This window comes from Dendropsophus ebraccatus, chromosome 14 (genome assembly GCF_027789765.1).
Source record: "Dendropsophus ebraccatus isolate aDenEbr1 chromosome 14, aDenEbr1.pat, whole genome shotgun sequence".
In the NCBI taxonomy this organism is placed as follows: domain Eukaryota; kingdom Metazoa; phylum Chordata; class Amphibia; order Anura; family Hylidae; genus Dendropsophus; species Dendropsophus ebraccatus.
The window spans coordinates 74,691,127-74,712,344 of record NC_091467.1 but is presented as its reverse complement, the minus strand read 5'-3'; the positions used below and the strand labels follow the sequence as shown (position 1 = coordinate 74,712,344).

At 44.4% G+C, this 21,218-nt stretch overlaps 1 protein-coding gene across 7 annotated transcripts in view; it reads left to right on the top strand.

The window, feature by feature from the left end:
* The window catches only part of PPP1R16B (protein phosphatase 1 regulatory subunit 16B), a 63,661-nt gene that overhangs the window by 4,922 nt on the left and 37,521 nt on the right, over positions 1-21,218 (top strand). For 3 of the 7 annotated variants that reach the window (XM_069951770.1, XM_069951771.1, XM_069951772.1), the window contains one exon: positions 9,611-9,763. The gene's annotated coding sequence lies outside the window, so the exon portion shown is untranslated. Of the gene's footprint in view, positions 1-9,610; positions 9,764-10,669; positions 10,802-21,218 lie in introns of those variants that run through there. The other 4 variants (XM_069951776.1, XM_069951775.1, XM_069951774.1 and 1 more) reach the window with 3 other exon arrangements.

Sequence of the window (21,218 nt, the reverse complement as noted above, 5' to 3'; positions counted from 1 at the left end):
GTATAACAATGGTGTAACATCTATAACAATGGTGTAGCGTCTATAACAATAGTGTAGCGTCTATAACAATGGTGCAACATCTATAACAATGGTGTAACATCTATACCAATGGTGTAACATCTATAACAATGGTGTAGCATCTATAACAATGGTGTAACATCTATACCAATGGTGTAACATCTATAACAATGGTGTAACGTCTATAACAATGGTGTAGCATCTATAACAATGGTGTAGCGTCTATAACAATGGTGTAGCGTCTATAACAATGGTGTAACGTCTATAACAATGGTGTAGCGTCTATAACAATGGTGTAGCGTCTATAACAATGGTGTAGCGTCTATAACAATGGTGTAACGTCTATAACAATGGTGTAACATCTATAACAATGGTGTAGCGTCTATAACAATGGTGTAGCGTCTATAACAATGGTGTAACGTCTATAACAATGGTGTAGCGTCTATAACAATGGTGTAGCGTCTATAACAATGGTGTAGCGTCTATAACAATGGTGTAACGTCTATAACAATGGTGTAACATCTATAACAATGGTGTAGCGTCTATAACAATGGTGTAGCGTCTATAACAATGGTGTAGCGTCTATAACAATGGTGTAACGTCTATTACAATGGTGTAGCGTCTATAACAATGGTGTAGCGTCTATAACAATGGTGTATTAGGTGAGTTTTCTGAATTTTGTGCACAGGCGGGTTTATTTACTCCCATTATGACTTGGAGGAAAGAAACCATCACATAGCGTATCCCGTTCTTCCCATGTGGTAATTACCCCGGATCTCCCGCAGATGAGTCTGAATCCACCCCACAAATTGTTTAATAACAGAGTACTGAGAGGGTGTACGTGTTCTTTACATTTATTATACTGTTACTAGTGATTGTGCCTTATAGTCCATCCACGTGACGGGGAAAAATTACCTACACATAGATTGTGAGGAGTAGTACAGGAAGACGACTTACTTTCTGGCCATTTACATGAATGGTTGAGCTGTCATACCCTGTATATACGGATGGGTACGGCCCACCTACCCCTCAAACCCCAGGCTCATAGGGAAGCCCCCACTGTGGTGGCTATATACCCCAATAAGACGTGTGGAAGGAGATGTCTTCATTGGGAAAACCATAGTGCCATCAGCGCCATCTTTGTCCATGTGTGGTATTGCAGCTCAATTGCATTGACATGAATAGAGTTGTAATACCACACACAACCAAGGGGGGCGCTGTTTTTGGTAGTAAGCAGCCATTTTTTCATTTCTCAAAAGTTAATCCCTTTTCCAGGGGGTCCAGTGGAACAAAGCACAATTGTCCCCCTAATGAAAAAAAAACTTCAGTTTAAATGAACTTGGGCTGACCAAGACCGGGATGCTAAGCTTCTTATATGTAGCGGTCCCTTTAAGACTTGCAGTTTTCCCTTGGATGAATAAGTGATTCCAAACAGGAGCGATTCCTCCAAGAAAACAGCAATCAAGACGCTGTAATTATCTCCTCCGCCCACAGAGCGCTGTCAGTGTTACACAATAGTCGTACGCAAGATGTCTCATTCCCGTCTCCTTCACCAAAAATTAGATCTCTTTGAAAATGTTCCGTTATGTTACGGCGTCACCAAAGAAAACGCAACGCCTTCTATACCGGGACGAACAAGTCCTAATACACAGGGATTTACTTAACCCCTTAATGCAGGGACGGGGAAGCTTGTAGCATCGGCTGTCTGGGCATGATGGGGATTGTAGTTGTTCTACAGGTGGAGGGGTGAAGGTTCCCCACCCCTGATATAAAGACTGGAGAAAGGGTTTATTTTTGCGATTTCGTCTTTTCCTCCGCAACCTTCTAAGAGCCTTAGCCTCATAAGGGCTTGTTTTTTTCTTGGACCAATAGTACCTTATAATGACATCATTCATTATAACATAAAATGTAATGCGTGACCAAAATTAATTATTCACCAGGTGAAATATATATACACACATTATATAATATACATAGTGATACTATTTGGGGGTAGAGATGACCTATTGATCACTTTTTATTCCATTTTCTATTTATGGCCGTGTAACTAGTGTTGCAGACCTGATGAACTGTTGGGGTTCAGTCAATGGCTGTATCCATATTTTCCAGGACTCCCTTAGGGCAACATCCAACTTCCCTAGTCGCCTGAAGTCAAATAGTGAGCGTATGGATTTGGAGAACATTGCTGAACCTGAACAGTTCCGCAAGTCCGCTCAACGCTACTTGAAACCATTTTCCTATTGGTCCATGTCCACCCAAATAATAGAGAGAGTCTGCGATATGTATAGCCTACCGTACCGTAAACAAAGGCGTTGGGGAGACAAAGGTGATCGAGAATGTGGTCACCAATAATCGTGATGATGTTGGTAATCCCAGCAACGTTGTACGACTATTGGTGAAGGATTGGGAGCCTGGTTTCAGATGTATTCATGATCGCCAGTGTGGGAACGCGGCCTTACACCAGGCACGGGGAACCTTCAGCCCTCTAGCGGTTGCATAACCACAATTCCCATCATGCCTGGAGAGCTAAAGCTAAAGCAACAGCTGGGGGGTTGAAGGTTACCCGTCCCTGCTTTTCACAAACCAACAGGTTCCCGATAAGAGGTATCAATCCCTGTGATCGGCCCTTGTACAAAGAGTCGGCCCATCGGCTGATCACTGGCCCTTTTACATGGGTCATATATCCTAGGAACACTCATTCTGCCAATAATCGGGTATTCCAAGTTACATCCACAGGATAGAGGAGAAGTGTCGGATCATGGGGGGGGCCTTACCATTGGGGTACTGGGCTGGACCATCCATAGATACAAGACTGGCTACTCCATCTAAACAAATCCCAGGTCTCCAGATGGGGGGTGGGGTCCCTTAGGATATGGGATAACAGGATGTTTGTTGGGGTTCCAACCACAAGGACCCCAACTGATCCTGAGAAGAAAGGTGCCCTAGCCCCCAGTAATGATATTGATATTGCCTCTCCACCCTCCATCGCCAGTCACTGGGTGGGGATCCAGCTTCGCTCCTCACCGTTTACATGGAGACACATCCGCTCGTGTCGTTTCTGCTCATGATCAGCTTTGTCATCCATGAACGTGGTTTCCGTCCTTCATTGTTGATTCACCGTCATTGTCTCATGGGAAAACATTTTTGCTGTGGAAGCGTGTAATAATTCTGACAGGTTTGTGTAAATCGGTGAATAATCTGTCACCCGACTAAACATCGAGGCAGAAGGAATCAGCTGACACCTTTGTTATATAGTGGACTAAAAGCAGTGTATAGGCTCCCTACATGTATACAGCTCTGTGCCCGGTCTATAGGCTCCCTACATGTATACAGCTCTGTGCCCGGTCTATAGGCTGCCTACATGTATACAGCTCTGTGCCCGGTCTATAGGCTCCCTACATGTATACAGCTCTGTGCCCGGTCTATAGGCTGCCTACATGTATACAGCTCTGTGCCCGGTCTATAGGCTCCTATAGGAAGTGGTGTATTCTCTCCAGTCTGACACAGTTCTCTCTGCTGCCACCTCTGTCCATGTCAGGAACTGTCCAGAGCAGCAGCAAATCCCCATAGAAAACCTCTCTTGCTCTGGACAGTTCCTGACATGGACAGAGGGGGCAGCAGAGAGCACTCTGTCAGACAGGAGAGAATACACCACTTCCTGCAGGACATACAGCAGCTGATAAGTACTGGAAGACTGAGATTTTTAAATAGAAGTAAATTACTAATCAATATAACTTTCTGATACCAGTTGATTTGAAAGAAGAAGATTTTCGCTGGTGCACGCCTTTAAGCCACAGTATAAACAGTGTAATGCACATGTAGCTGCACCAGTTCTATTGGTTAGAAGGGTGGTAGCGTTATATGAGATTAATAGCCGCATTTACACAGCTCTCGGTAACCAGATACGTCTCGGCAATGGCTAATATATATTTTCTTAAGAGCATTTGTTAGATGGTGGCTTAATCCCCAAGATATATATTATACATGTTACACAACCATCAAGAACGGTAAGTAATATTGAATGTACCCCCTGTGAAGCAATCTGTGTCCATGAAGCCGGGCTTAAGGTGCGTTCACACGTACAGGATCCGCAGCAGATCTGCAGCTGATTTGATGGTGCAGATTTGATGCTGTGTTCAGTTATTTAGATGAAATCTGCGGCGGATCCGGTACGTGTGAACATACCCTTAGGGGATGAAGCTGATATGTGACGAAAAATTCTGTTTATGAGGCTAATTTTTTTAGCCTAAAAAATGGTATAAATAGAATAGACAGGTGAGTTTCCAAACAGCCCAATAATCTGGAGCACTCCTTAGACTGTCTAGTCTAAGTTTATACTCAGTCTCAGTTTATACTGTCAGATGATTTATTCCTCATGGCAAATATTCTTCTTGCTGAAACATGAAAACATTAGACAAGATATCATGCAGCTATAGGAAATAAAAAAACCATGTCTGTAAGGTCACACAGGTGATTGGTCTGTGATTTCCTCTGTGTGCATATAAATGGTATATAATGTGTTTGTCACACATAAAAATATATTAAAGGGGTCGATCTGGAGACCAGTGGGGGTTACGGAGGTTAGACCCCCCTGTGGTCTCTTATTTGTGATATCTTACTCCTGTGGATAGGGGACAAGTTAGTTTTTATGTTGGACAACCTCTTTAGGTGTAAGATTTCTGTGTAGAAGGTCTATGGAATATAATTTAGCACATTCAAGTATGTAGGAGTTCAATATGCTCTTTGTTCCCATGGAAGAAAAACTGTTAAGAGAAGCATCTGGCAGTAGTTTATTGCTTCCATAGAGATGGCAGAAATAGTGGATTGGCTTCTTAATTTGTATGTATGCCCGGCATCAGTCAGTATTTTGGTGTCAAAAGATTAATCATTGGGAAAACCAAAGAAATAAGATACAAAGAAGAAGAAGAATAATAGACAAGTCACAGAGAAACCAAGAGAAATTATTGAAAAGCTGCAGAGAAACCCCCAAAAATTATGGATGAGCCACTGAGCAACCCAAAGAAATGACGAACAAGCCACAGAGAAACCCAAAGAAGATGGACAAGCCACTGAGAAACCTAAAGAAACTATGGACAAGCCACTGAAAACCCCCAAAAACATGGACAAGCCACTGAGAAGCCCAGAAAAATGATGTACGTACCACTGAGAAACCCAAAGAAGATGAACAAGCCACTGAGAAGCCCAAAGAAATGATGGATGTATTACTGAGAAACCTAAAGAAATTATGGACGTACCACTGAGAAACCCAAAGAAGATGGACAAGCCACTGAGAAGCCCAAAGAAATGATGAACGTACCACTAAGAAACCCAAAGAAGATGGACAAGCCACTGAGAAGCCCAAAGAAATGATGGTCATACCACTTAGGAACTCAAAGAAATTATGGACGCACCACTGAGAAACCCAAAGAAATGATGGTCAAGCCACTGAGAAACCCAAAGAAATTATAAACAAGCCACTGAGAAACCCAAAGAAATTATGGAAGAGCCACTGAGGAACCCAAAGAAATGGTGGAGGGGCCACTGGGAAACCCAAATAAATATGGACAGGCCACTGAGAAACCCAAAGAAATGATTGACGTACCACTAAGAAACCTACAGAAATGATAGACAAGCCACTGAGGAACCCAAAGAAATGGTGGAGGGGCCACTGAGAAACCTGAAGAAATATGGATGGGGCACTAAGAAACCCAAAGAAATGATAGACGAGTCACAAAGAAACCAAGATAAATGATAGAAAAGCTGCAGAAAACCCCCCAAAAATTATGGATGAGCCACTGAGCAACCCAAAGAAATTATAGACAAGTCACTGAGAAACCCAAAGAAATGATGGACAAGCCACTGAGGAACCCAAAGAAATATTGGAGGGGCCACTGAGAAATTCAAAGAAATATGGACAGGCCACTGAGAAATCCAGAGAAATAATGGACGTACCAAAGATAGGGTGGAGGGGCCACTGAGAAACCCAAAGAAATGGTGGAGGGGCCACTGAGAAAACCGAAGAAATATGGATGGGTCACTAAGAAACCCAAAGAAATGATGAACAAGCCACTGAGGAACCCAAAGAAATTATAAACAAGCCACTGAGAAACCCAAAGGAATATGGACAAGCCACTGAGGAACCCAAAGAAATGGTGGAGGAGCCACTGAGAAACCCAAAGAAATATGGATGGGGCACTAAGAAACCCAAAGAAATGACGAACGAGCCACTGAGGAACCCAAAGAAATGGTGGAGGGGCCACTGAGAAACCCAAAGAAATATGGATGGGGCACTAAGAAACCCAAAGAAATGACGAACGAGCCACTGAGGAACCTAAAGAAAACATGAATGAACCACTAAGTATCTTACATGATGGAGAAGCCTACAGAAATTATAAACGAACCACCGAGAAACTGAAGTGATGGACAAGCCACCAAAAACCCAAAGAAATGTCTACCTAAAAAAACCCGAATTTAATTGTATCACATTTGAATTCAAAAGATTTTCTAACATTGAAATTAACTGTATAGAGGCCACAGACAGAAATGGTTTAGTTGGCGACCTCCTTTAGGGCATGTTCACGTGGCTTAAAACTGTGTGAGGGCCTATTGTGTATTTTGAGCAGATCATCACATTTAGGGTGGGTTCATACTGAGGAATTCTCGTGGCTAATATCCACGGAATTCCGCCGGGTGTACGGCCGCGTGCCTTTCCGCCGGCTCCATAGACACCATGCGCCGTGCGTGCGGACAGCCGACGGAATTCTGCGGGTATTATCCGTGAGAATTCCTCAGTATGAACCCACCCAGAGTTCCTGTAAAGTTGCTTAGGCTTCGAACCATCTGCAATGAATGGATTGTGTATAGTCACGTATAGGTCTATCGGGACGGTCTCATGGTTGGAGCAAGTAGTATGGTTTGTAAATGTAATTCTCAGTTTGTTAGCCCAGGGTCTGTGTGCACCCATGCCCATGGGACAGGATCTGCGTAGGCCTTGGCTTCATTGCTCTATCCCAGCTTGTCCATTAGACTTTGTAAACATTAAAATTGATTCTGGCAAATCTTAATGGATCCTATTGATTATTATGAGAGATGAATGCCATTAAATTCAATGGGGCAAAGCTGCCGTGCCAGATATAGCCTGTAGACAGAAATGAGATGTTTTTTCTAATCTCATACAACCCTTTAGGATGGACGGCTATAGATGAACCCATCCAGCAGCCGAGTGACTGTATTTTTCCAAACTCTGCCCATAAAGTGAAGCCAGATGGCTGAACCAGGGCACATATTTGCCATACAATCCAATTTGCTGTACTCACGCAGTGACAGATCACAATGACTATGGAGGACACTAACATGGTATATCAAACGCTATATATATATATATATATATATATATATATATATATATCCACACAGATGGAGAGTTCAGAGAAGTTTTCATCAAATTGTTTGATTGTACTTTAACAATAGCGTTAGAGGAAACTGATGAGGAAGAGGAAGCAGATAGGGGAAGGAGAATAGGAAAAGGTTGGCGCTATTTAAGACTTATAGATACAAGATGGTAATAACTCATGGAATTATTTCTTTCTCTAATCTCTATGTCTTGGATTGGTGCCACAACTAGTGTTACACGAACCTGCTGAAAGTTTGGGTTTGGCAACGTTTGTCCGAACCTGAACGTTCAGCATTTGACTCCCTGCGTCTAGAGAAGTCAGATGCCCCCAGGAGTCCTGGAAAACATTGATATAACCAAAGGTATCGTCTATCCATGTTTTCCTGGTAGCCCTAGGGCGGCATCCAACTTCTCCGGGAGTAAAAAAAACTGCCCAGGTGATGACCTGAGCTTCTCTAAATGCTAGACACTGGGGAAATCCCATGGGAGGCCAAAAGGTTGGTGAACACAGAGTTATAGGGATGAAAACTCTGTCCAAGAGCGTTTATGAAGAATTAGAAACCAAGGTGGGCGACAAGCAGGAAGCCGACTTATCTATAGGCAGGAAGTAGATAAAGGCTCGCTGATCTGGCTCTTTTTATAGAAAACGCTCAAAAGACTGAGAAAATAGCACAAATCCCTCAAAATGATAATTTAGAGCAATTCCTCTAAAGGGCCCTATATGTATTAGAAGAAGGTAAATGGCCTGATCTGTATGGAGGCCTCCGGATCCCCCGATGAATGGTGTCACTGGGAGGTGGTGGAAGGATCGGGATGTTGGCTCTCCACTGTCCAGTGTTGTTGTAGAGATAAGCCACCGCTAGAGGACTCTGGCCAAGCTGAATAGTTTATGTGTATGGAAAGACCAAGAGAGCTGACTGTCATCTGAAAGCTATGGTATGTATTAGTATCTTAACACTTAAATGTGGCCGAACTGTCATTTGGCTGACAGTTCTATAGGGAGGGGTAAGCCGCAGCCAGACAACCAAGAACAAAAGGGTGAAAATCCTAAACACTAACGTCATCTGTCAATGAAGAGTCAGAAGGCCATCCTATACCTTGGACAGCCAAACCCACTGAAGGATGCAGGTCTCCTGCCTGACTATACCTTAAAGGGAACCTGTCTCTAGGTTTATTCCACCTTAAATGAGGGCAGCATAAACTAGTGACAGAAATGCTGAACAGATCGGTGGATTACTTACATCATTCTGTTCACCCGTTCTCCTAATATGCAGAAGAATAGGATTCTTGCTAGCTGGTGGGCGGAGTTTTCTGCTGCTCATGAATATCCAGGACTACTGAGCTCATGCACATAGTGGAGAGGACTACTTGTTGTCCATGTTATTTAGCTTCTCTGTCACTAGCTTATGTTACCCTTTTACATAGGCTCAAGGGCTTCAGATAGTGAACACCGATCCCTGTGATCTGCACACCTTTACAGAGCCTGTAGGTAACTCGATTCATCAAGTGTCCAGGCAGCACGAATAATCGTTTTTTAGGTCATTCAATGCCTTTATGGGTTTGGTCATCTAACTGTACTGGGACACCATTGGGGTTAATGGAGGCACCTGGGCATCAAATAGATTGGGGCTCCATTCGATCCCTGTGGCAGCCGGGGGAGGGGGGTCATGCATATGTAGGGTCTCTGCACTGAAGTATATTGGGGCAATGAATCTGTGTCAAGCCTGTGACTCCTTTCTATTTAGCAGGCATGGTCACGTCTCCACCTCTTCTCAGCAGGGGGCGCTGGTTAGAGTTGACACTTATTAAAACGCCCAAATAATCTCATATTTTATATAACTCCCGACCATTTTAAATCACTATCCCAAAATTAAAACAGTGAATCACAGTCCTGATGGCGATTGTACATGTATAATCCTCTACAGAAACCAGTACAACCAGTACTTACAATGGGATGGAACACTGTCCACGGTTCATCAGATCACTAAATCGTGATCAGGCACTATTATAAGGTTTGAGATAGGAAGACACCCTGACTCCAGCCGAACAGCCAAGATGGCAGATCCCAGTGTGACCCACAGGGATGGTGGCACGCGATTACCATCGTTTCATCAAAGTTTGTATAAATCAGTAATACAAGCAAAAAATAAGAGGCTTTGTAATGTCTTAAAGGGGAAAAATGCTTCCTTCTCTTTTCAGCTTTCTTTTCTCTTGTCTTTAACCGAGGGATCAGGTTACAGGCTGCCCCATACAAGTCTTTGGAGAGGGAAAGAGAGAGGCGGGAGATGGTAAAATGATCTGAAAGTGCCAGAAGCAAACAGAGACTACAAAGAAAGTACACAAGAGCTTACCGTGAGTACTAGATCTAACCCCAGTGATGGTTCACAGCTTACACTGCTCAGTATGGCTCTGTTTTGTTCTCTATACTGCTGCTACTTCCTATGGTGTACTATAAAACATACAAAAGCAAGATCCCCTTGTATGGAAGCCATTATTGATGACAGGACACCCTTGACTGTATTAATTTTAACTATATGGCAGTATCATTTATTTAACACAATCAGATTCCTCTTTTTATTTCTCACAGACTTTTTGGAAAATGAAAGGAGGAATCTGATTGGTTGCTAGGTTCAACTGAGACAGTTTCACTTTAAAACATGTTTGATAAATTTCCCCTTCATAACCCTATGTCCACCTATTTTGGTACACCCTGTATATATGATCCAGAAAACGAACTTCGGGCAATACTCACTGTAACATGAATTAGTAAAAAAAAAATCAGCAACGTTTCAACCCAACAACCTGTCTTCACCCTGAAGAAGACCCAGCAGATTGCTGATTGCTGATATTTGACCCAATAATAATAATTTTTCTCCATGTGACCAGTGCACGGTGCTGCTGGGTACTATATGGTGCTGTATCATCAGTACAATGTATCATGCCGACCACCCCATGGCCCCTGCATACATTTACTAGATGGGAGATGTTACAAATAGAATATGATGCCACATTAGCTGTAGATGCCTGGGACCCACTGAAGAAATATACACGCGGATCCATAAAGTGGAGTGTAGCGTACAGAGAGTGGTGTGCAGAGGCGAGCCGGTGGTGTAGGGCAGATGGAGCAGCACTAGGTTGTGCTGTAGGTGGAGTTGTATAATGAGAGTCTCTGCACTCTCCTCCTCCTCCTCCCCTGGTTGTGAAGCTGCAGCAGACGCCTCCTCTCCTTACCCTGCAGAGCTGCTAGTACTGTGTCTATACTGCTGTGTGCAGCCTCTCTGCATTAGTCCCTCTATGCTGTCACTCCAAGATCAGTCCCTAATTGCATTGGATCCCAAGTGCCGTCTACTGCGCCTAATGCTTCCCGAGCCCTGACTGCTGCTTATACAGGTATGTCTGGATATATGTATATATAATGTGCTGGTCCCTGTATTATGTCTCTGTATATGATATCTGCATAGTCTTATGCTGTACCAGGATGATGGTCGTGTATTTTCCTTCTATCTATCTATCTATCTATCTATCTATCTATCTATCTATCTATCTATCTATATATATAGATAGATATAATGTATAAATCAATGGCTATGTTTATATGTATAAATCTAGCATATGGTAAATGATTACGATGGAATATCGGGATGAATGTATAGGGAGATGAAAGCTTCCGTCACTTTGCTGCAGGTGCTTCCTCCTCCATGGACACCGTCTACCTGTACATCATCCCATCCGTCTGCATGGCATGTGTGCAGGAACACGTGGTCATCCGGCGTTACTATAGGGTGAGACTGGCACCAGAGCCAAGTCTGGAGGTGGCGTCCATTGATTGTCCGTGGATTTATTACCTGTATAGATTGGGCTCAGTGCTGATATAGTTATAGATCTTATCATATAGAATGGGCTCAGTGGTGATATGGGTTATATTTCTTATCGTATAGAACGGGCTCAGTGGTGATATGGGTTATATTTCTTATCGTATAGAACGGGCTCAGTGGTGATATGGGTTATATTTCTTATCGTATAGAACGGGCTCAGTGGTGATATGGGTTATATTTCTTATCGTATAGAACGGGCTCAGTGGTGATATGGGTTATATTTCTTATCGTATAGAATGGGCTCAGTCGTGATAACGGTTATATTTCCTATCGTATACTATGAGCTCAGTGATGATATCGGTTATATTCCTATCGTATAGTATGAGCTCAGTGGTGATATCGGTTATATATCTTATCGTATAGTATGAGCTCAGTGGTGATATCGGTTATATATCTTATCGTATAGAACGGGCTCAGTGGTGATATCGGTTATATTTCCTATCATATACTATGAGCTCAGTGATAATATCGGTTATATTTCCTATCGTATAGTATGAGCTCAGTGGTGATATCGGTTATATATCTTATCGTATAGAACGGGCTCAGTGATGATATCGGTTATATTTATTATCGTATACTATGAGCTCAGTGGTGATATCAGTTATATATCTTATCATATAGAATGGGCTCAGTGGCGATATGGGTTATATTTCTTTTCATATAGTATGGGATCAGTGGTGATATGGGTTATATTTCTTATTGTATAGTATGGGATCAGTGGTGATATCGGTTATATTTCTTATTGTATAGAACGGGCTCAGTGGTGATATGTTATCGTATAGCATGGCTGAGGCCGGGAGCATTGCTGACTGACCCCACCGAAAGGAGACATATCAGGGTTATGTCCATTCTTACTGTACCAGACATTCCAGCCATCCCCTATATATTCCTACTTATATCACAGAACCCCGGGACGCAGCTGTGCCTAACCGCACGCAGGTGCCCAGCCGTGTAATGCCACATCCATGGAAGTCCGTCCCGCTCATAAACCGTACACCTTGCATTTCTATAAATATAAACAGTTAGGAGTGAAGTTGGGAATCAGAATAATCAGACATGGACCCCGGCCAGGGAGAAAGAATTCCAAGAAGCAAAGAGAACATTGGATGGAGACACCGCAAAAAGTAGAATGAAGGAGTTCCTGGAAGGTCCTTGTGTGTTCTACAAAAGTGTATGGATGTGATAATATACTGCCCATATACTACTTATATACTGCTCATATACTGCTCATATACTACTCATATACTACTCATATACTACCTATATACTGCCCATATATTGCTCATATACTACTGAAATACTGCTCATATACTACTCAAATACTGCCCATATACTGCTTATATGCTGCCCATATACTACTCATATACTGCCCATATACTGCTCATATACTACTGAAATACTGCACATGTACTGCTCATATACTACCAAAATACTGCCCAAATACTGCTCATATACTACTCAAATACTGCTCCTATACTGCCCATATACTACTCATATACTGCCCATATACTGCTCATATACTGCTCATATACTACTCAAATACTGCCCATATACTACCCATATACTGCTCATATATTGCCCATATACTGCTCATATACTGCTCATATACTACTCAAATACTGCCCATATACTACCCATATACTGCTCATATATTGCCCATATACTGCTCATATACTACTAATAAACTACCCATATACTACTCATATACTGCTCATATACTGCCCATATACTGCTCATATACTACTCATATACTGCCCATATACTACTCAAATACTGCCCATATACTGCTCATATACTATTCATATACTGCCCATATACTATTCATATACTGCCCAAATACTGCTCATATACTACTCATATACAGCTCATATACTAATCATATAATGCTCATATATTGCCCATATACTGTTTATAAACTGCTCATATACAGCTGTGTATATACAGTATAATGTTCATATACAGCTGTGTACATATACTGCTCATATACAGCTGTGTACATATACTGCTCATATACAGCTGTGTACATATACTGCTCATATACAGCTGTCCACATATACTGCTCATATACACATGTGTACATATACTGATCATATACTGCTCATATACAGCTGTGTACATATACTGCTCATATACAGCTGTGTACATATATCGCTTATATACAGCTGTCCACATATACTGCTCATATACAGCTGTGTACATATACTGCTCATATACGACTGTGTACATATACTGTTCATATACAGCTGTGTACATATCCTGCTCATATACAGCTGTGTACATATACTGCTCATATACGGCTGTGTACATATACTGCTCATATACAGCTGTGTACATATACTGCTCATATACGGCTGTGTACATATCCTGCTCATATACAGCTGTGTACATATCCTGCTCATATACAGCTGTGTACATATAATGTTCATATACAGCTGTGTACATATACTGCTCATATACGGCTGTGTACATATACTGCTCATATACAGCTGTGTACATATAATGTTCATATACAGCTGTGTACATATACTGCTCATATACGGCTGTGTACATATAATGTTCATATACGGCTGTGTACATATACTGCTCATATACGGCTGTGTACATATCCTGCTCATATACAGCTGTGTACATATCCTGCTCATATACAGCTGTGTACATATAATGTTCATATACGGCTGTGTACATATACTGCTCATATACAGCTGTGTACATATACTGCTCATATACGGCTGTGTACATATACTGCTCATATACGGCTGTGTACATATAATGTTCATATACGGCTGTGTATATATACTGCTCATATACAGCTGTGTACATATACTGCTCATATACGGCTGTGTACATATACTGCTCATATACGGCTGTGTACATATAATGTTCATATACGGCTGTGTACATATACTGCTCATATACGGCTGTGTACATATCCTGCTCATATACAGCTGTGTACATATCCTGCTCATATACGGCTGTGTACATATACTGCTCATATACAGCTGTGTACATATACTGCTCATATACGGCTGTGTACATATACTGCTCATATACGGCTGTGTACATATCCTGCTCATATACAGCTGTGTACATATCCTGCTCATATACAGCTGTGTACATATAATGTTCATATACAGCTGTGTACATATACTGCTCATATACGGCTGTGTACATATACTGCTCATATACGGCTGTGTACATATAATGTTCATATACGGCTGTGTACATATACTGCTCATATACGGCTGTGTACATATACTGCTCATATACGGCTGTGTACATATACTGCTCATATACGGCTGTGTACATATACTGCTCATATACAGCTGTGTACATATACTGCTCATATACGGCTGTGTACATATACTGCTCATATACAGCTGTGTACATATACTGCTCATATACAGCTGTGTACATATACTGCGGATATACAGCGGTGTACATATACTGCTCATATATGGCTTTGCTCATATACGGCTGTGTACATATACTGCTCATATACGGCTGTGTACATATACTGCTCATATACAGCTGTGTACATATACTGCTCATATACGGCTGTGTACATATAATGTTCATATACAGCTGTGTACATATACTGCTCATATACGGCTGTGTACATATAATGTTCATATACGGCTGTGTACATATACTGCTCATATACAGCTGTGTACATATACTGCTCATATACGGCTGTGTACATATACTGCTCATATACAGCTGTGTACATATACTGCTCATATACAGCTGTGTACATATACTGCTCATATACGGCTTTGCTCATATACAGCTGTGTACATATACTGCTCATATACGGCTGTGTACATATACTGCTCATATACGGCTGTGTACATATACTGCTCATATACGGCTGTGTACATATACTGCTCATATACGGCTGTGTACATATACTGCTCATATACGGCTTTGCTCCTATACGGCTGTGTTGTATGTCTATAAAGCGGCTTATGTAGAAGGTATACATCAAGGAATGCTTCCTACATACCGTATACCTGCAATGTAGTGTGATGTGAACAGAACATAATGATATCTAACAAATTTAATGGCTGCCGGCTGAGACCTGTCTCTCCCGATCTTTCCATATATGTTAACAATCAGCACAGTTAAACATTCATATGTTCTCAATGGAAAGAGGAACGGTAAGCCACTGTCAGACAGTGACTAAAGTGTATAGGACCTTAGGCCAGGGTTTCCCAACCAAGGGTCCCTGCAACATGGATAGAACAACACAGATCAGCTTCACAGGAGATAGAACTGGGTGTAAGGGGGCATGGAGGGGACATTTCTCTTTATTACTTTGTGTAAGGGTGAGGTGGATGGTGAGGTAGATAGTGAGATGGATGGATGGTGAGGTAGATAGTGACGTGGATGGTGGGATGGATGGTGAGGTAGATAGTGACATGGATGGTGAGGTGGATGGTGAGGTAGATAGTAAGATGGATGGTGAGGTAGATAGTGACATGGATGGTGAGGTAGATAGTGAGATGGATGGTGAGGTGGATGATGAGGTAGATAGTGACATGGATGGTGAGGTAGATAGTGACGTGGATGGTGAGGTAGATAGTGACATGGATAGTGACGTGGATGGTGAGGTAGATAGTGACATGGATAGTGACGTGGATGGTGAGGTAGATAGTGACATGGATAGTGACGTGGATGGTGAGGTAGATAGTGACATGGATAGTGACATGGATGGTGAGGTAGATAGTGACATGGATAGAGACGTGGATGGTGAGGTAGATAGTGACATGGATGGTGAGGTAGATAGTGACGTGGATGGCAAGGTAGATAGTGACATGGATGGTGGGATGGATGGTGAGGTAGATAGTGACATGGATGGTGAGGTAGATAGTGATGTGGATGGCAAGGTAGATAGTGACATGGATGGTGGGATGGATGGGGAGGTAGATAGTGACATGGATGGTGAGGTAGATAGTGACGTGGATGGCGAGGTAGATAGTGACATGGATGGTGAGGTAGATAGTGACATGGATGGTGAGGTAGATAGTGACATGGATGGTGAGGTAGATAGTGAGATGGATGGAGAGATGAATGGTGAGGTGGGTGGTGAGGTAGATAGTGACATGGATGGTGGGATGGATGGTGGGATGGATGGTGAGGTAGATAGTGACATGGATAGTGAGATGCATGGTGAGGTAGATAGTGACTTGGATGGTGGGATGGATGGTGGGATGGATGGTGAGGTAGATAGTGACATGGATGGTGGGATGGATGGTGAGGTAGATAGTGAGATGGATGGTGAGATGGATGGAGAGATGGATAGTGAGATGGATGGTGAGGTTGATAGTGACATAGATGGTGAGGTGGATGGTGAGGTAGATAGTGACATGGATGGTGGGATGGATGGTGGGATGGATGGTGAGGTAGATAGTGACATGGATGGTGAGATGCATGGTGAGGTAGATAGTGAGATGGATGGTGAGGTAGATAGTGACATGGATGGTGAGATGGATGGAGAGATGGATAGTGAGATGGATGGTGAGGTAGATAGTGACATAGATGGTGAGGTGGATGGTGAGGTAGATAGTGACATGGATGGTGAGGTAGATAGTGACATGGATGATGAGATGCATGGTAAGGTAGATAGTCAGAAGGATGGTGGGATGGATGGAGAAATGGATGGTGAGGTAGATAGTGAGATGGATGGTGGGATGGATAGTGCACATTCGCCATATGAACAGGTCACTACAGCCCGTAACTAGTCACAACTAGATGTGAAAAAGAGAAATGAAAGTTTATCTTGTTTCATGGTCTAACATAAGCTTGGCTGTGCTGGACTGTGCCTAAAGTACAAGGTTACTTGACTGGATTTCCTGGGGTCCCTGATATAACATTTGGTTTTCTTGGATCGTTGAATTTTTCTCTTATTTAAATGGGTATTCCCGACTGGCAAACTTATCCCACATCCACAGGAGAGGTGATAGGGATAGGTGATAGGATAGGTGATAGGGATAGCTGATAGGGATAGCTGATAGGGATAGGTGATAGGGATAGGTGATAGGGATAGTTGATAGGTGATAGGGATAGGTGATAGGGATAGATGATAGGGATAGGTGTTAACAAGCCAATTGGTGGGGATCTCGACGCCATAATCACAAGAACAGAGGAATGATTCGTAATGTGTGTGCTCGGCTTCATCCTTTCTGGGGAGAGTTTTCCTTCATTTTAATGATGATGAAGGACCCATTAGTCAGCCCCCCACCATTCAGCTTGTTATCCTCTATCCTGAAGATGGGCGATAGCTTTGCCAGTCTGCAATACCTTTTTTATTCCCGATCTCTGTAGATGACCGGGCTCCGTCACCTGGGGCTAAGATTTGGTACCGCACTCCATCCGTGTACGGTCTGAGGTTGCTTAGGTGAGCTGAGTGAGATCTACCCTAAAGCTGGGTTCACACTACGTATATTTGAGGCTGTATGTTTGAGGCTGTATAGCAACCAAAACAAGGAGTGGATTGAAAACACAGAAAGGCTATGTTCACATAATGTTGTAATTGAGTGGATGGCCGCCATTTAATGGCAAATATTTGCTGTTATTTTAAAACAACGGCTGTTATATTGAAATAATGGAAGTTATTTACCGTTATATGGCGGCCATCCACTCAATTTCAACATTGTGTGAACAGATCCTTTCTGGGTTTTCAATCCACTCCTGGTTTTGGTTGCTATGAGGACCTGACTTGAGGACCAAATACTGCCTGAAATATACATAGTGTGAACCCAGCCTTAGGGTGCGTTTACACCTATAGGATCCGCAGTGGATTTTCATGCTGCAAGTTTGCAGCAAAATCAGCTGTGGATCCTGTACTGTGAAGCTTAATGGGTCCCATACACGCAGCGCCTGCATGCATGGGACCTGGCCCCTTTAACCCCTGCGCCGCCGGCCACCCGCAGCTTACTGCCCCGGCCCCCTTAAACCCCCGCAGCGCCCGCACGCCCGATCGCGTGGCTGTGTGATGCTCCCGGCCACGGGCCGAGCAGGTGATGTTTGCTCGGGGCCGGGGCTGCGATCGGGCGTGCGGGGGGGCTGGGGCGGCGATCAGGCGTGCGGGGGGCCGGGCGGCGTGCGGGCGGTGCGGGGGTTTAAGGGGGCCGGGGCTGTAAGCTGCGGGCGGCCGGCGGCGGCGCAGGGGTTAAAGGGGCCGGGTCCCATGCAGATCCGCTGCGTGTATGGGACCCATTGAGCCTCACAGTACAGGATCCGCAGCTGATTTCGCTGCAAACTCGCAGCATGAAAATCCACTGAGGATCCGGTAGGTGTGAAGGCACCCTTAGGGGTCATTCACACGTTCTGTGTACAGACAATATGCTACAGAACAGACTTCGTAACATCCGGCTTCATCTAACCTCCTGAAGTGCCAGAGATTTGTAATTAACTCCTATTAAAAAAATCTCCAGTCTTCCAGTACTTATCAGCTGCTGTATGTCCTGCAGGAAGTGGTGTATTCTCTCCAGTCTGACACAGTGCTCTCTGCTGCCACCTCTGTCCATGTCAGGAACTGTCCAGAGCAGGAGAGGTTTCTATGGGGATTTGCTGCTGCTCTGGACAGTTCCTGACATGGACAGAGGTGGCAGCAGAGAGCACTGTGTCAGACTGAAGAGAATACACCACTTCCAGCAGGACATACAGCAGCTGATAAGTACTGGAAGACTGGAGAGAATACATCACTTCCTGCAGGACATACAGCATCTGATAAGCACTGGAAGACTGGTGATTTCTATATAGAAGTAATTTACATGTGTATATAACTTTCTGAAACCAGTTGATTTAAAAAAAAAAAAAAATAATAATTTTGCTGGAATTCCCTTTTAATAAGCTGCACTCCTTTTTACCCAGCTAACCCTAGGAGGTATCGTGTATATAGTGTATATATTAGGTATAGTGTATATCAGGTATATAGTGTATATATCAGGTAAAGTGTATATATTAGATATAGTGTATATATTAGGTATAGTGTATATAGTGTATATCAGGTATATAGTGTATATATCAGGTAAAGTGTATATATTAGGTATAGTGTATATCAGGTATATAGTGTATATATCAGGTAAAGTGTATATATTAGGTATAGTGTATATAGTGTATATATTAGGTATAGTGAATATAGTGTATATATCAGGTATAGTGTATATCAGGTATATAGTGTATATATCAGGTAAAATGTATATAGTGTATATATTAGGTATAGTGTATATAGTGTATATCAGGTATAGTGTATATATCAGGTATATAGTGTATATCAGGTATAGTGTTACTGAGTCGTCTCTCATGTTTTTGCTCTTCATGAATCAGCAACAATGGAAAATATAGTGAAGCAGATTTTGTGAACACACAACCCCTGCCATCCTCTCTGCCATCCTCCCCCCTGCCATCCTCCCCTGCTATCCTCCCCCCTGCCATCCTCCCCTGCCATCCTACCCTGCCATCCTCCCTGCCATCCTCCCTGCCATCCTCCCCTGCCATCCTCCCCTGCCATCCTCTCTGCCATCCTCCCCTGCTATCCTCCCCTGCCATCCTCCCCTGCCATCCTCCCCTGCCATCCTTCCCGCCATCCCCTTCTGCCATCCTCCCCTGCCATCCTCCCCTGCTATCCTCCCCCCTGCCATCCTTCCCTGCCATCCCCTTCTTTTATCCTCCCCTGCTATCCTCCCTACCATCCTCCCCTGCTATCCTCCCCCCTGCCATCCTTCCCTGCCATCCCCTTCTGCCATCCTCCCCTGCTATCCTCCCCCCTGCCATCCTCCCCTGTCATCCTCCCCTGCCATCCCCCCTGCCATCCTCCCCTGCCATCCTCCCTGCCATCCTCCCTGCCATCCTCCCCTGCCATCCTCCCTGCCATCCTCCCCTGCCATCCTCCCCTGCCATCCTCCCCTGCCATCCTCTCTGCCATCCTCCCTGCCATCCTCCCGTGCCATCCTCTCTGCCATCCTCCCTGCCATCCTCCCCTGCTATCCTCCCCTGCCATCCTCCCCTGCCATCCTCCCCTGCCATCCTCCCCTGCCATCCTCCCCAGCTATCCTCCCCTGCCATCCTCCCCTGCCATCCTCCCTACTATCTTCCCCTGCCATCCTCCCTACCATCCTCCCCTGCCATCCTCCCTGCTATCCTCCCCTGCCATCATCTCTGCCATCCTCCCCTGCCATCCTCCCCTGCCATCCTTCCCGCCATCCTCCCTGCCATCCTCCCCTGCCATCCCCCCCTGCTATCCTCCCCTGCCATCCTCCCCTGCCATCCTCCCCTGCCATCCTTCCCGCCATCCTCCCTGCTATCCTCCCCTGCCATCCTTCCCGCCATCCTCCCTGCCATCCTCCCCTGCCATCCTCCCCAGCTATCCTCCCCTGCCATCCTCCCTACCATCCTCCCCTGCCATCCTCCCTACTATCTTCCCCTGCCATCTTCCCCTGCCATCCTCCCTGCCATCCTCCCCTGCCATCCTCCCTGCTATCCTCCCCTGCCATCCTCCCTGCTATCCTCTTCTGCCATCCTCCCTACCATCCTCCCCTGCCATCCTCCCTGCTATCCTCCCCTGCCATCCTCCCTGCTATCCTCTTCTGCCATCCCCCCTACTATCCTCCCCTGCCATCCCCCCTGCCATCCTCCCCTGCCATCCCCCCTACTATCCTCCCCTGCCATCCCCCCTGCCATCCTCCCCTACCATCCTCCCCTGTCATCCTCCCCTGCCATCCCCCCTGTCATCCTCCCCTGTCATCCTCCCCTGTCATCCTCCCCTGCCATCCCCCCTACTATCCTCCCCTGTCATCCTCCCCTGCCATCCCCCCTGCCATCCTCCCCTGCCATCCCCCCTACTATCCTCCCCTGCCATCCCCCCTGCCATCCTCCCCTACCATCCTCCCTGCCATCCTCCCCTGCCATCCCCCCTGCCATCCTCCCCT